Source organism: Pongo pygmaeus, chromosome 11, assembly GCF_028885625.2.
Source record: "Pongo pygmaeus isolate AG05252 chromosome 11, NHGRI_mPonPyg2-v2.0_pri, whole genome shotgun sequence".
NCBI lineage: Eukaryota > Metazoa > Chordata > Mammalia > Primates > Hominidae > Pongo > Pongo pygmaeus.
This window is the reverse complement of record NC_072384.2, coordinates 55,514,330-55,528,754: the sequence shown is the minus strand read 5'-3', so window position 1 is coordinate 55,528,754 and position 14,425 is coordinate 55,514,330. Positions and strand designations below refer to the sequence as shown.

At 39.5% G+C, this 14,425-nt stretch overlaps 1 pseudogene; it reads left to right on the top strand.

Moving 5' to 3' along the window:
* Positions 1-14,003, top strand: part of LOC129031559 (heme-binding protein 2-like) — a 55,035-nt pseudogene extending 41,032 nt beyond the window's left edge.
* The last annotated feature ends 422 nt before the right edge of the window (positions 14,004-14,425 follow it).

Here is a 14,425-nt window from a genome sequence, read left to right as displayed (position 1 = left end):
AAGTGTTGCTATCATTTGGAGGAGAAGAAGCACTCTGGTCTTTTGGGTCTTTGCGTTTTTTTCATTGATTCTTTCTCATCTTTGTGAGTTTGTCTAATTTCAATCTTTGAGGCTGCTGACCCTTAAATGAGGTTTTTGTGGGGACTTTTTTTGTTGATACTGTTGCTGCTTTCTGTTTATTTGTTTTTCTTTCAATAGTCAGGTCTCTCTTCTGTATGGCTATTGTGGTTTGCTGGGGGCTCACTTAAAACCCTATTCATATGGTTCCCTATTCATATGGTTCTGGAGATACCATCTGAGGAGGCTGGAGAAGAGCAAAGACCGGTGCCTGCTCCTTCCTCTGGGATCTCTGACCTTGAGGGGCACCAACCTGATGCCAGTAGGGACACTCCTGTATAGGATGTCTGACAACCCCTGTTGGTGAGTCTTACCAAGTTGGCGGGGGCACAGAAAGCAGGACCCATTTAATGAAGCACTTTGGCTGTCTCTTGGTGTAGGGGGTGTGCAGTGCTGAGGGAAAACCCACTTGTTTTGGCTGCCTGGATTCTTCAGAGCTAGCAGAGGAAAGACTAAGTCTGCTGGTCTGTGGAGACTACAGCCACCCCTCCCCCTAGGGGCTCAGGCCCAGGGAGGTCAGAGTTCTGTCCTTGAGCCCCTGGCTGGAGTTGGAAATCCTGCAGGGAGGCCCTGCAGCCACAATGTTGGCTGCTGCCCTTCTCCTAGGAGCTCAAATGGCTTAGACATCACAACCAGAGCAGTGGTGATGCCTGCCCCTCCCCCTGGGCACTCAGCTGGCTTAGGCTGATTCTAGCTGAATGAGAATCTGTGTGGCTTCATGGTTGGGGTCCAAGGCCCTGGTGGCACAGACTCATGAGTGGGATCTTCCGATCCATTGGTTGCACCGTTCTGTGGAAAAAGCAGTTTCCCGGGCTGGGTAGCACACACACTCACCACCTCCCTTGGCTGGGGGTGGGAGCTCCCCTGACCCCGTGTGACTTTCAGGTGGGCTGCCGCACCACTCTGCTCTTCCTTCCTCTCTGTGGGTTATGCCAGCTGCCTGGTCAGTCCTAATATCAGAACCTGTATATCTTGGTTGCCAGTGCAGGATTCACATACTGCTTTGGATTTTTTCCATGGGAGTCCCCGATCACTGCTGCTTTTAGTTAGCTGTCTTGGCTCTGCTCCCCTTTATTGATTTTACCATTAATGGGAACCTAGGTTGATTCTATGTCTTTGCAATTGTGAATAATGCCACAATGAACATTTGTGTGCATGTGTCTTTTGGTAGAATGATTTAGTTTCTTTTGGGTATTTACCCAGTAATGGGATTGCTGGGTCGAACAGTAGTTCTAAGTTCTTTGAGAAACCGCCAAACTGCTTTCCACAGTAGCTGAACTCATTTACATTCCCAACAACAATGCATAAGCATTCCCTTTTTTCCTCAGCCTTGCCAGCATCTGTTGTTTTTTGCCTTTTATAATAGCCATTCTGACTGGTGTGAGATGTTATCTCATTGTGGTTTTGATGTGCACTTCTTTGATGATTAATGATGTTGAGCTTATTTCACGTTTGTCAGCCATTTGTGTGTCTTCTTTTGAGAAGTGTCTGTTCATGTCTTTTGCCCATTCTTTAATGGGATTATTGTTTTTTTCTTATTGAATTGAACTTCCTTATAGAATCTGGTTGTTAGACCTTTGTTGGAAGTGTAGTTTGTGAATATTTTCTCCCATTCTGTAGGTTGTCTGTTTATTCTGTTGATAGTTTCTTTTACTGTGCAAAAGCCCCATAGTGTAATAGGTCCCACTTGTTAACTTTTGCTTTTGTTGCAATTGTTTCTGAGGACTTAGTCATAATTCCTTTCACAGGCTCAAGTCCAGAATTATGTTCCTTAGAGTTTCTTCTAGGATTTTTATAGTTTGAGGTCTTACATTTAAATATTTAATGCACCTTGAGTTAATTTTTATAGAAGGTGATAGGTAGGGGTTTAGTTTCATTCTTGTGCATATGAATAGCCAGCTGTTCAAGCACCATTTTTAAAAATGTTCATTTTAAGTATCTGTGCAGGTTTATTATATAAACTTGTGTCAAGGGAGTTAGTTGTACAGATTGTTTGGTCTAGGTATTAAACCTAGTACTCATTAGTTATTTTTCCTGAACCTCTTCCTCATTCCACCCTCCACCCTTATGTAACCCTCAGTATCTGTTGTTTCCCTCTAGGTGTTCATGTGTTCTCATCATTTAGCTCCTACTTATAAGTTAAGAACATGCAGTATTTCATTTTCTGTTTCTGCATTAGTTTACTAAAGATAATGGCCTCCAGCTCCATCCATGGTCCTGCAAAGTATATGATCTTGTTCTTTTTCATGGCTGCACAGTATTCCATGGTGTATGTGTACCACATTTTCTTTATCTAGTCTACCATAGTTGGGCATTTAGGTTGACTCCATGTCTTTGCTATTGTGAATAGTGTTGCAATGAACATATGCATGCATGTGTATAATAGCCATTCTGGCTGTTAAAAAGTAAATAATAGATGCTGGTGAGATTGTAGAGAAAAAGGAACATTTATACACTGTTGGTGGGAGTGTAAATTAGTCCAACAACTGTGGAAGACAGTGTGGCGATTCCTCAGAAACCTAAAGACAGAAATACCATTCGATCCAGCAATCCCATTCCTGGGTATATATCCAAAGGAATATAAATTATCCTATCATAAAGACACACACACACATATGTTCACTGCAGCACTATTCACAATAGCAAAGACATAGTATCAACCCAAATACCCATCAATGATAGACTGGATAAAGATAATGTGGTACATATACACCACGGAGCCCTATGTAGCCATAAAAAGGAATGAGATCATATCCTTTGCAGGAAACTGTATGGGGCTGGAGGCCATTATCCTTAGCAAACTAATGCAAGGACAGAAAAGCAAATATCACATGTTCTTATATATAAAGTGCTTATATATAAAGTACCATCTCACACCAGTCAGAATGGCAATTATTAGAAAGTCAAGAAATAACAGATGGTGGTGAGGCTGGGAAGAAATAGGAAAGCTTTTACATTGTTGGTGGGAGTGTAAATTATTTCAGCCATTGTGGAAGACAGTGTGGCAATTCCTCAAGCATCTAGAACCAGAAACATCATTTGACCCAGCAATCCCATTACTGAGTATATATACCCAAAGGAATACAAATCATTCTATTATAAAGATATGTGCATACATATATTTATTGCAGCACTATTCACAATTGCAAAGATATGGAATCAACCCAGATGCCCATCAATGACAGACTGGATAAAGAAAATGTGGTACATATACACCATGGAATACTATGCAGCCATAGAAAGGAATGAGTTCATGTCCTTTGCGGGGACATGGATAGAGCTGGAAGCCATTATCCTCAGCAAACTAATACAGGAACAGAAAACCAAACACCATATGTTCTCACTCATAAGTGGGAGCTGAACAACGAGAACACATGGACATGGGGGAAGTGGGGAACAATACACAATGGGGCCTGTTGGGGGGCTAGGGGGATGAGAAGCTTCAGGACAAATAGCTAATGCATGTGGGGCTTAAAACCTAGGTGATGGGTTGATAGGTGCAGCATACCACCATGGCACACATTTATGTATGTAACACCTGCACGTCCTGCACATGTATCCCAGAAAACTTAAAATAAAATTTTAGAAAAAAAGCACATCAGAAAGAAAAGTGTCTGTTCATGCCTTTTGTCCACTTTTAATGGGTTTGTTTGCTTTTCTTGCAGATTTGTTTAAGTTTCTTATAGATGCTGGATATTAGACCTTTGTCAGATGCATAGTTTGCAGATATTTTCTCCGATACTGTAGGTTGTCTCTTTACTTGATTGATTATTGTTTTTCCTGTGCAGAAGCTCTTTAATTTAATTATATCCCTTTGTCAAATTTTGTTTTAGTTGTGATCACTTTTGGCTTCCTGCCGTGAAATCTTTGCCAGTTCCTATGTCCAAGATGGTATTGCCTAGGTTACCTTCCAGGGTTTTTATAGTTTTGGGTTTCACATTTAAGTTTTTAATTCATGTTGAGTTGATTTTTGTATATGGTATGAGGAAGGAGTCCACTTTCAATCTTCTGCATATGGCTAACAAGTTATCCAAGCATCATTTACTGAATAAAGAGTCCTTCTCTATTGCTTGTTTTTGTCAGGTTTGTCAAAGATCAGATAAGTTGTAGGTGTGCAGCCTTATTTCTGGGCTGTCTATTCTGTTGCATTGGTCTATGTGTCTGTTTTTTAGTACCAGTACCGTGCTGTTTTGGTTACTGTAGCCCTGTAGTGTAATATGAATTCAAGTGACATTATGCCTAAAGCTTTTTTTTTTCAGCACCGTTTTTTGAATAAGGAGTTCTTTGTCTGTTGCTTATTTTTGTTGACTCCGCTAAAGTTCAAATTGTTGTAGGTGTGCAGCTTTATTTCTGGGCTTTCTATCCTGTTTCATTGGTCTATGTGTCTGGGCTTTTTTCAAATCAGTATCATGCTGTTTTGTTTACTGTAGCCTTATAATATAGTTTGAAGTCAAGTAATGTGACTCCTCCAGCTTTGTTCTTTCTGCTTACGTTTGCTGTAGCTCTTTGGGCTCTTTTTTGGTTCCACATGAACTTTAGAATGTGTTTTCTCCAGTTCTATGAAAAATAACATTGGTAGTTTGATAGGAATAATGTTGAATCTGTAGATTGCTTAGGGCAGGATGGCTATTTTGACAATGTGGATTCTTACAATCTATGAGCATGGAATGTTTTTCGATTTGTTCGAGTCATCTACAGTTTTTTTCAGGAATGTTTTGTAGCTCTGCTTGTAAGAGCTTTCAATTCCTTGATTAGATGTATTCCTAGATGTGTGTGTGTGTCTGTGTGTGTGTGTGTGTGTTTGTCTATTGTAAATGAAACTGCATTCTTGATTTGGCTCTGAGCTTGAATGACATTGCTATACAGAAGTGCTATTGATTTTTATACATTGACTTTATTTCCCAAAACTTTACTGAAGTTGTTCATTAACTCAGGAGCCTTTTGGTGGAATCTTGGGGTTTTCTAGGTATAGAATCCTATTATCAGTGAAGAGAGATAGTTTGACTTCTTTTTTTCCTATTTTGATATCTTTTATTTCTTTCTCTTGCCTAATTGCTCTGGCTAAGACTTCCTGGTTTCCTGTTATCAATTATATGTATTTCTGCTCTAGTTTTTATTATTTCTTTTTTATGTTTACTTTTGATTTTATTTGCTCTTTTTCTTTCTAGTTTTTTTGAGGTAGAAGCTTAGCTTGTTGACTTTAGATCTTTCTTCTTTTCTACTATACACATTCAAGGCTATAAATTTCCCTTTAAACACTGACTTTACTATAGCCCACATATTTTAATAAATTGCATATGTATTTAGTGAATAATGTTTTAAAATTTCTTTTGTGATTTCTTCTTTGATCATGTGTTATTAAGAAGTGTGCTGCTTAGTGTTCCAGTACTTTGAGATTTTTCAGCTATCATTCATACTGAATTGAGTTCTGTGGGTTTTTTTTTTTTTTTTTGACAGAATCTCGCTCTGTCACCCAGGCTGGAGTGCAGTGGCATGATCTCGGCTCACTGCAGCCTCCACCTCCCAGGTTCAAGCGATTCTTCTACCTCAGCCTCCCAAGTAGCTGGGACTACAGGTGTGTGCCACCACGCTAGATAATTTTTGTATTTTTAGTAGAGTTGGGGTTTCACCATATTGGCCAGGCTGGTCTTGAACCCCTGACTTCATGATCTGCCCACCTCGGCTTCTCAAAGTGCTGGGATTACAGGTGTGGGTCAACGCACCCAGCCAAGTTGTGTTTTATAACCTAGAATGTGGTCTCTCTTGGTGAATGTTCCATGTAAGGTGAGATTAGTGTTTAATCTGTTTTTGGGTGAAGTAGTCTATAGATGTCAATTGCATCTAGTTGATTGCTGCTGAGTTCAACTATGTCTTCCTTTCTGCTTACTGAACCTGCCCATTTCTAATAGACAGGTAGTGAAGTCTCTGAGCAATAGTGAATTAATCTATTTCTCCTTGCAGTTCTATTAATTTTGGCCTCATGTATTTTGACATTCTGTTTTTAGGCACACACACATTAAGAATTGCTATGTTTCTTTGGATAATTAGCTGATATTTCATTATGTTATGCTTCTGTTTATCTCTGATAACTTTCATTGCTCTGATATCTGCTCTACTTGAAATTAATATAGCCAATATGCCTTTCTTTTGATTTTTGTTAGCATGGCGTATTTTTCTCCATCCCTTTACTTTTAATCTATATGTGTCTTTATATTTAATGTGGGTTTCTTGTAGACAACATATAGTTGGATGTCGTTTTTTTGATACACACTGACAATCTCTGTCTTTTATTTGACATATTTAGATTTTTGGTATTTCAGGTGGATTATGTAAAGAAACTGAATCTATGACTGACTGGTGCACCTGAAAGAGATCTCATGGATATCATCCATGAGAACTTCCCCAATCTAGCTAGACAGGCCAACATTCAAATTCAGGAAATCCAGAGAACTCCAGAAAGATGCTCTATGAGAAGGTCATCTTTAAGACACATAATCTTCACATTCTTCAAGGTCAAAGTGAATGAAAAAATGTTAAGGGCAGCCAGAGAGAAAGACCAGGTCACCTACAAGGAGAAGCCCAACAGACTAACAGCAGACCTCTCAGCAGAAACCCTACAAGCCAGAAGAGATTGGGGGCCAATATTCAACATTCTTAAAGAAAAGAATTTACAACCCAAAATTTCATATCCAGCCAAACTAAGCTTTATCAGTGAAGGGGAAATAAGATCCTTTTCAGACAAGCAAATGCTGAGGGAATTTGTTACCACCATGCCTGCCTTGCAAGAGCTCATGAAGGAAGCACTAAATGTGCAAAGGAAAAATCATTACCAGCCACTACAAAAACACACTGAAATACACAGACCAATGGCACTATGAAGCAACTGCATAAACAAGTCTGCAAAATAATCAGCTAGCATCATGATGACAGGATGCAAAATAATCAGCTAGCATCATGATGACACATAACAATGCTAACCTTAAAATCAAATGGCTAACTGCCCGGATTAAAAGGCACAGAACAGCAAGCTGGATAAAGAACCAAGATCCATTGGTATGCAGTCTTCAAGAGATCCCTCTCACATGCAATGACAGACATAGGCTCAAAATAAAGGGATTGAGGAAAAATTATCAATTAAATGGATAGCAGAAAAAAGCAGGGGTTGCAATCCTAGTTTCTGACAAAACAGACTTTAGACTGACAAAGATCAAAAAAGACGAAGAACAGCATTACATAATAGTAAAGGGTTCAATTCAACAAGAAGAGCTAACTATCCTAAATATATATATGCACCCAACACAGGAGTACCCAGATTGATAAGGCAAGTTCTTAGAGACCTTCAAATGAGGTTTTGTTCATTCCATTTCCTTCTTTTTTCTCTATTCTTGCCTGCCTGTCTTATTTTAGAAGGACAGTCTTTAAGCTCTGAGATTCTTTCCTCCACTTGGCCTATTCTGCTATTAATACTTGTGATTGCATTATGAAATTTTTATAGTGTGTTTCTCAGCTTTATCAGATTGGTTACATTCTTCCTTGTACTGGATATTTTGTCTGTCAGCTCCCACAATGTTTTATCATGGTTTTTAGCTTCCATGTATTGGGTTACAATGTGCTACTTTAGCTCAGTGAAGTTCATTTCTATCCACATTCTGAATTCTATTTCTGTCATTTTAGCCATCTCAGCCTCAGCCCAGTTCTGATCCCTTACCGGAGAGGTGATGCAGTCATTGGAGGAAAGAGGGCACTCTGGCTTTTTGAGTTTTCAGCCTTCTTCTGCTGATTATTTCTCACTTTTGTGGGCTTATATACCTTCAATCTTTGAGGTTGTTTACCTTTAGTTTTTTTTCTTTTAACAGTCTGGACACTTTTCTATAGGGCTGCTGCGGTTTGCTGGGGCTCCACTACAGACCCTAGCCACCTTAGATTTTCCAGTACTTGGAGGTATCACCAGTGAAGGCTGTGAAACAGTGAAGATGGCAGCCTGTCCCTTCCTCATCCCAGGGGAATATGAACATGTTGCCAGCCTGAATACACTTACAGGAGTTGGCTGGGGACCCATGTTGGGAGATCTCACTCAGTCTGGAGCAACAGGATCGGGGATTCACTTAAAGATGCCATATAGCCATGCTTTTGTAGAGCAACTGTGCTGTGATGGAGTACTTCTTCTGCCCCCAGTTGGCTTGGGTGCTCCAAAGCTTGGAGGCTGGAACAGCTAAGTCATGGAAACAGCAAAGATGGCAGCTTGTCATTCCCTCTAGAAGCTCTGTCCCAGGAAGTTTTCAAAAGAGAACATCAGCAGGAATGGCTGGAGGTCCCAGTTGGGAGGTTCTGCCCAGTGAAGAGGAATGGATCTGGGACCCACTTAAAGAAGCAGTCTGGTCACATTTTGGTAGAGCAGCTGTGCTATGCTGCAGGATCCTTTCCACCCCCAGTCAGTTTGGACTCTCCAAAGCCCACAGGCTGGAACAGCTGAATCACCCAAATAGCAAAGATGGTGGCCTGTCTCTCATCCTGGGAAACGCATCTGTCCCAGTTGTTGCTGGAGGCTGGCTGGCATTCTAAACCAGTGGATCTAATCATGTGAGGCACCATGGAAGTGGGACCTACAGACTGTCACTGCTAGGCCACCTGGATTCAGCCCTCTTTCCAGGGATATGGATGGAGGTCCAACTCCTGCCTTGCCTGAGTTGCAGTCACTTTGCTGGGGAGTGCAGAGCCATAGCATGTAAGGCTCCCATGTCTCTGTGTGTGCCTGAGCAGCTGCTCTGCTGAGACTCCATGCAGTCCTGTGTGTCAGACCAAAGGCTCTGGTGGAGTGGGTTCACAAGGGAATCATCTGACTTGAAGGTTGCAAAGATCTGTGGAAGGAATGTGGTTTCCCAGAATCACACATTCACTCACCACTTCCCTGGGTGGGGAGAGGTTCCCCTGGCTTTGTGTTTCACTCCCACTCCTGGGTGGGCCATTGTCCTGCCCTGCTTTTCTACATTGTCTATGGGTTGAGCTGTTTCCTTGATCAGTCTCAATGCAAGGAGCTGAATGTTTCAGTTGAAGGTGCTGTATTTACTTGCCCCTTTTGTTCCTCTCTGTGATGAGAGCCATGCACACTAGCTGCTTCTGGTTGGCCATCTTGTCCTAAAATCTCTTTTCCTTTTTGTTTTGATGCTTTTATTTAGCATCAAAAATGGGACTTGGGTTTCTTTCTCTGTCTACCAGTTTTCCTCTCTCTCTCTTTCATTCCTTCTAAACTTCCTTCTCCTCCCTCAAGTCTTCCCTTCCTTCTCATTTTTACCTGCCTCAAAAACTGGCATGAAATGAATTGGGCTCTTCTTTACTTTTCCTTCCTATGTGTAAGTGCAAACCAGGTCACAAGATTGTCATTCTCTCTTCTACCTCCTGTTTTGCTCATGACTCACTTTGGTAGTTAAACCAAGGTTCAATCTGCTTTGTGGACTTAACACTCCCAACAGGTGGGTCACTAACATTAGACTGGAGCAGGTATTTGAAGGCCATCAGCTTGGTCTCATATACCAGAAACATTATTATATTTAGCTTTGTCATAGAGTTGTGCATTTGAAGGGCATTGTGCTATTATTAATAAGCTGATATTTTAGTCCCTGTCAGCCTGTGTACATTCTATCAGCCAGAATTCTGGGAGAGGATGGTTGGCACCCTGACTCTAACATTAACTTCTTTAATGGTAAAAACCTTTATTAATTTTTCTGTTCAGGAATTCTCTCCTGTTTAGAAATTCTTACCGAGCTTACTCCATCAAAGCAATCTTAAATTTTAACATACTAAATGTGGCATATTAATTTCTTAATACGAAGACCTGACCTTTCAGATCTCTCTCTCTCACTACACCTGTTTTGACATCATTGTGATTTCCAGTGCTTTTGTGTCTTACCATTACCTATTTCTCAGCATCAAATAGTTTCACTTACCATTTTCTTTAAGCCCTGATTTTTCTTCTTTTAAACACCCTCATACCTACTCTTCCATGTCTTTTTGCGTGCTCCTTATTGGATTAATACAATCATTCACCTTTATGATCCTGTATCTGCTCTGCTGAAGGCTAACTAGCATCAGTCTGTACTTTGTATCAATTTATGTTCCTAGATTTTGCCTCACTAACTTTTAATTTTAACTAGTCAGCTTGAATTTTACCATGCTATACTAATAGTATATAGTTAGATTATAAACCTAGGAGGGGCACAGTCTGTGTTTTCAATTTCTCAGGGAAGACTTTTTTCTTTCTTTTCTTTTTTTATTTACAGCTGAGACAGAAACAAACTTCTTCATCTTTCCTCAGTAGGAAAACATATTCTCCCCCCACCCCGTCCCCCAAGATCTTCTTTTACTGGTAATCCAGTCCTTCGAGGCATCTCGGTAATTAAGGCATACCACTTCTAATTTTATGCAATTTTTAGTCCTAAGGCTTCAAAATATTTGCATGCTTGGGCAACATAATCTGAACTCTTAGTCTTAACTGACTTTGATAGTCCCATTTTCCCACTCAAGAGCTATTGCAGAATCAGACTTAGCATTATTGCTATGGCTTAATTTGCCCCTTTATTCCTATCTTCTGGTATTTTCTTTTTTTTTTGTAAGAGGTAAATTTTAAATAAGTTTGTTATATTTTATCTAGCACGATTTTACAAAACAAATACGATTTTTTTTGTATTTATTCAACAGTGTTTCCAGCTTTCAACTTATTTTTATTATTTCTTTTTATTTTGATAGGTATTTGCTCACCCTAACCTACAGGTGAGGAAATGTGACTATCCCATTACCATGTGCTATGAAGTTGCAGAGCTAGGATTTGAACTCAGAAAGCCCATGCACTTTCCCACATACTCCAGGATGAGATTTTAGTTTCTCAGTTTTACTTTCAGACCTCATTAAATTATCATCCTCTTCTATTAAAATTTAAAAAGAGGGAAAACATAGAAGAAACTTCTGCTTCTTATAACAATTCAGACTTCTAAACTCTTGAATAATATTGATATGATTTTTAGAGAATCATATTTAGGTTATTAAACTTCTAGGTGAATATTTTGGGGGTGAAATATTTTATTTCTTTTTTCAGAGGCATAAGCTGTCCTCAAATTATATAGTAGTATTTTTCCAGGTTTTATTTGTTTATTTATTTATTTATTTATTTATTTTTTAACTTTTAGGTTTAGGGGTACATGTGAAAATTTGTTACAGAGGTGAGCTCATGTCATGGGGATTGGTTGTACATATTTCATCACCCAGGAATTAAGCCCAGTACCCAATATTTATCTTTTCTTCTCCTCTTCCCCCTCCCACACTCCACCCTCAAGTAGACCCCAGTGTCAGTCGTTCCCCCTTTGTGTTCATAAGTTCTCATAATTTAGCTCCCACTTACAAGTGAGAACATGCTGTATTTGGATTTCTCTTCTTGTGTTATTTCCAGGTTTTAGATTTTAATATTTTAAGACTAGGAAGTATGAAATATTTTCTTTAACTGCTTTGTAACTCAGATAGCAAGGCTTCGATATTTACACTACGGAGAAAGCACTTAGAGAGAAAAAACACAATTAGAAAACAGTCTTCCAAAATGCCATCCTGTACATAGGAAAATATCTTGCATTTGAGGAAATCTTGCCCCACTGTGAGTCTGCCCTTTGCATCTGCCAGGCATCCCAGCAGTATCACTGGACTGGGACCAACTTGTGTGGCTGTGACTGTATCCTGTCTTTTCAAAAATAAGACAGAGGAAGGCATGTAGGAGCAAAAGAGGTTAAAATGATAGTATACATTAGCATATTTAATGGTTAATGATAAAGGACCACACTTTTCCTGGTATCAATCCTATATCTATGACCAGCACTTTTCCCTAGCTATCTGCTACTGGTGCCTTCAAATCTAGTGGGCATTTAGCAAGTTAACTGACTCTAAGAGCTGAATATATTGGCCTATATTGCTTGTGGCTGTTTCTATACTTATCCTATACGCTTCCACATGAGAAATTAAAAATCAAATGACTTAAATATGGAAGAAAGTGGAAACTTATTTGGGTGGGAAGTTCATAACTTAAACAATGCTTTATATATGTACTCTTTAATATGTAGAGTGCTAAAGAATTTGAAAATATGGATGACATGGATGATCTTCTAAGAATAAAAATCAGCAAAATTGATCAGAGAAATATAATACATAAGTAGGCTGGTAACTATAGACAAAATGAGTGAAATACATGACAAAAATGAATCCTACAAAGTGCCTAACCTGATGGAGAATGTTCATTAGAAGGAAGATTAGAAAACTGAATAAGTTGACTTTAAAATCTCTTCTTATTTGAAAAATTTTCAAACTTATAGAAAAGTTAAAAGAGGAGTACAGTGAACACCAGTGTATCCCACAACTAGATTTACTGTTAAAAATTGCCAAGTTTCCTTTATCTCTCTTTATAGACACATATTTCTTTTTTGTCAAATCATCTGAAAGTATATTTCAACCAGGGTGACACCTCACCTCTAAAAACTTCAGTATGCATCTAGCAAAACCAGGAACATCTTCCAACAAACACAGAGCCATCATCTATCTAAGAAATCAATACTACTTATGTAATACTATGCAGTATGTAGTCCATACTAAATACCAAATTTCCCTATTTTTCCAAAATGTTTTATATAGATGATTTTTCCCCCTTTTCATATAGGATCCAATCAAGGTTCACACATTGTAATTGTTATGTCTCTGTAGTGTCGTTAGAATGCTCCTCTTTCCCTCAGAAGGCTCACTCTGTCCTTTGTGACTTTGAATGCTTTAAATAGGCCAGGTCAGTTGTCCTGAAGGATGTCCCATTTACTAGATTCTTCTGTTTATTTAGGGCTTAGTACAAATATCCAGCAAGAACTCTTTCAGGCTCATTTGTTTCTGTTTGTATTCTATGTTTTTATTTTTGGCATAATTTTATGTTTTGAACATGTAGAACATTTACATGCTTCAAAAATCAAAACTGGTGGCACAGCTTGATTGGCCTGGTGGCAGGTGGGCGCAGGTGTCAGCCCTTCATGGTGGTTCAAGCTGTAGGCACTGGGCTGGAAGGCCCCAGAGGATGCAAGCCCCCAGCTCTGAAGTCATGGGATCTGACAGTGTGGACGGTTAAGTGGGTCAGCACTTCTGTTGAGTCTGTGAACAGGGGTTCAGCCATCCAGACAGGCTTTACAAAACTGAACAGCTACATTCAAGGCAAGAGGAGAAAGAGATGAAAATAATGGTGACAGCTCCAGTCACAAGCTACACAGAGGTTGGTTCATGTCCTTTTAGTGAGTAACAAGACCATTTCCCTGTGTATCTCCTCTGAACAGCAATTCCATCTGCCCAGGCCTTCAGAGTCAGATGACTTTATTGAAGACACAGCCAATATGACTGTGTTTCATTCAATGGATACTCTAGTGCCCAAAGAATCAAGAGCAACTTCACTTTGGGAGGCCGAGGCAGGCAGATCACGAGGTCAGGAGTTTGAGACCAGCCTGACCAACATGCTGAAACCCCGTCTCTACCAAAAATACAAAAAAAATTAGCGGGCTGTGGTGGCATATGCCTGTAATCCCAGCTACTCAGGAGGCTGAGGCAGGAGAACTGCTTGAACCCAGGAGGCGGAGATTGCAGTGAGCAGAGATGGAGCCACTGCACTCCAGCCTGGGCGACAAAGGGACACTCTGTCTCAAAAAAAAAAAAAAAGAACAACTTTTGACATTAGCAAGCATTTAAGTATTTTGAGGGAAGAAGGAAAAGTTTTCAGTGAAAAGGTTTATTACACTGCAGGCTACACCAGTCCTTTCAAATTGCTTAATAGAAATAATAAAGTGTAATTGATTCAGAAAAAGGAGTCCTCCAAAGAAAATGAATGAGAAAAGGAAAGGAAGTCCCATTGCCAGGGGAAAGCTTCTGTTTAACCTAGACATTAACACTGCCTATCATAAAGTGTGTGTCTAGCATCGTTTGAGAGCACTACAATGACTCAAGCTCATTTCCAATGTTCCTTTTTAGTGTATGAAGCTTTGTCAGAGGGGACAATAATCTACACACATGTAAATTGGTCATAACTATGGTGGTCTTTGTTTTCTGTGGGGATTCACGGAAATGTAATGTTGATTCCCCCTTCTTCTCTGCATCACAATCATGTTGCCTTGTGCCAGTTGGATGTCATCCTCTCCAGATATTATCAATCAAAATATTAAAGATTTTATTTAACAAATCAAAACTATAGAATGTGATATAATCAGGGAAGTCTTCTTTTCACACATACCCCATCTACTCCAATCCTACTTAT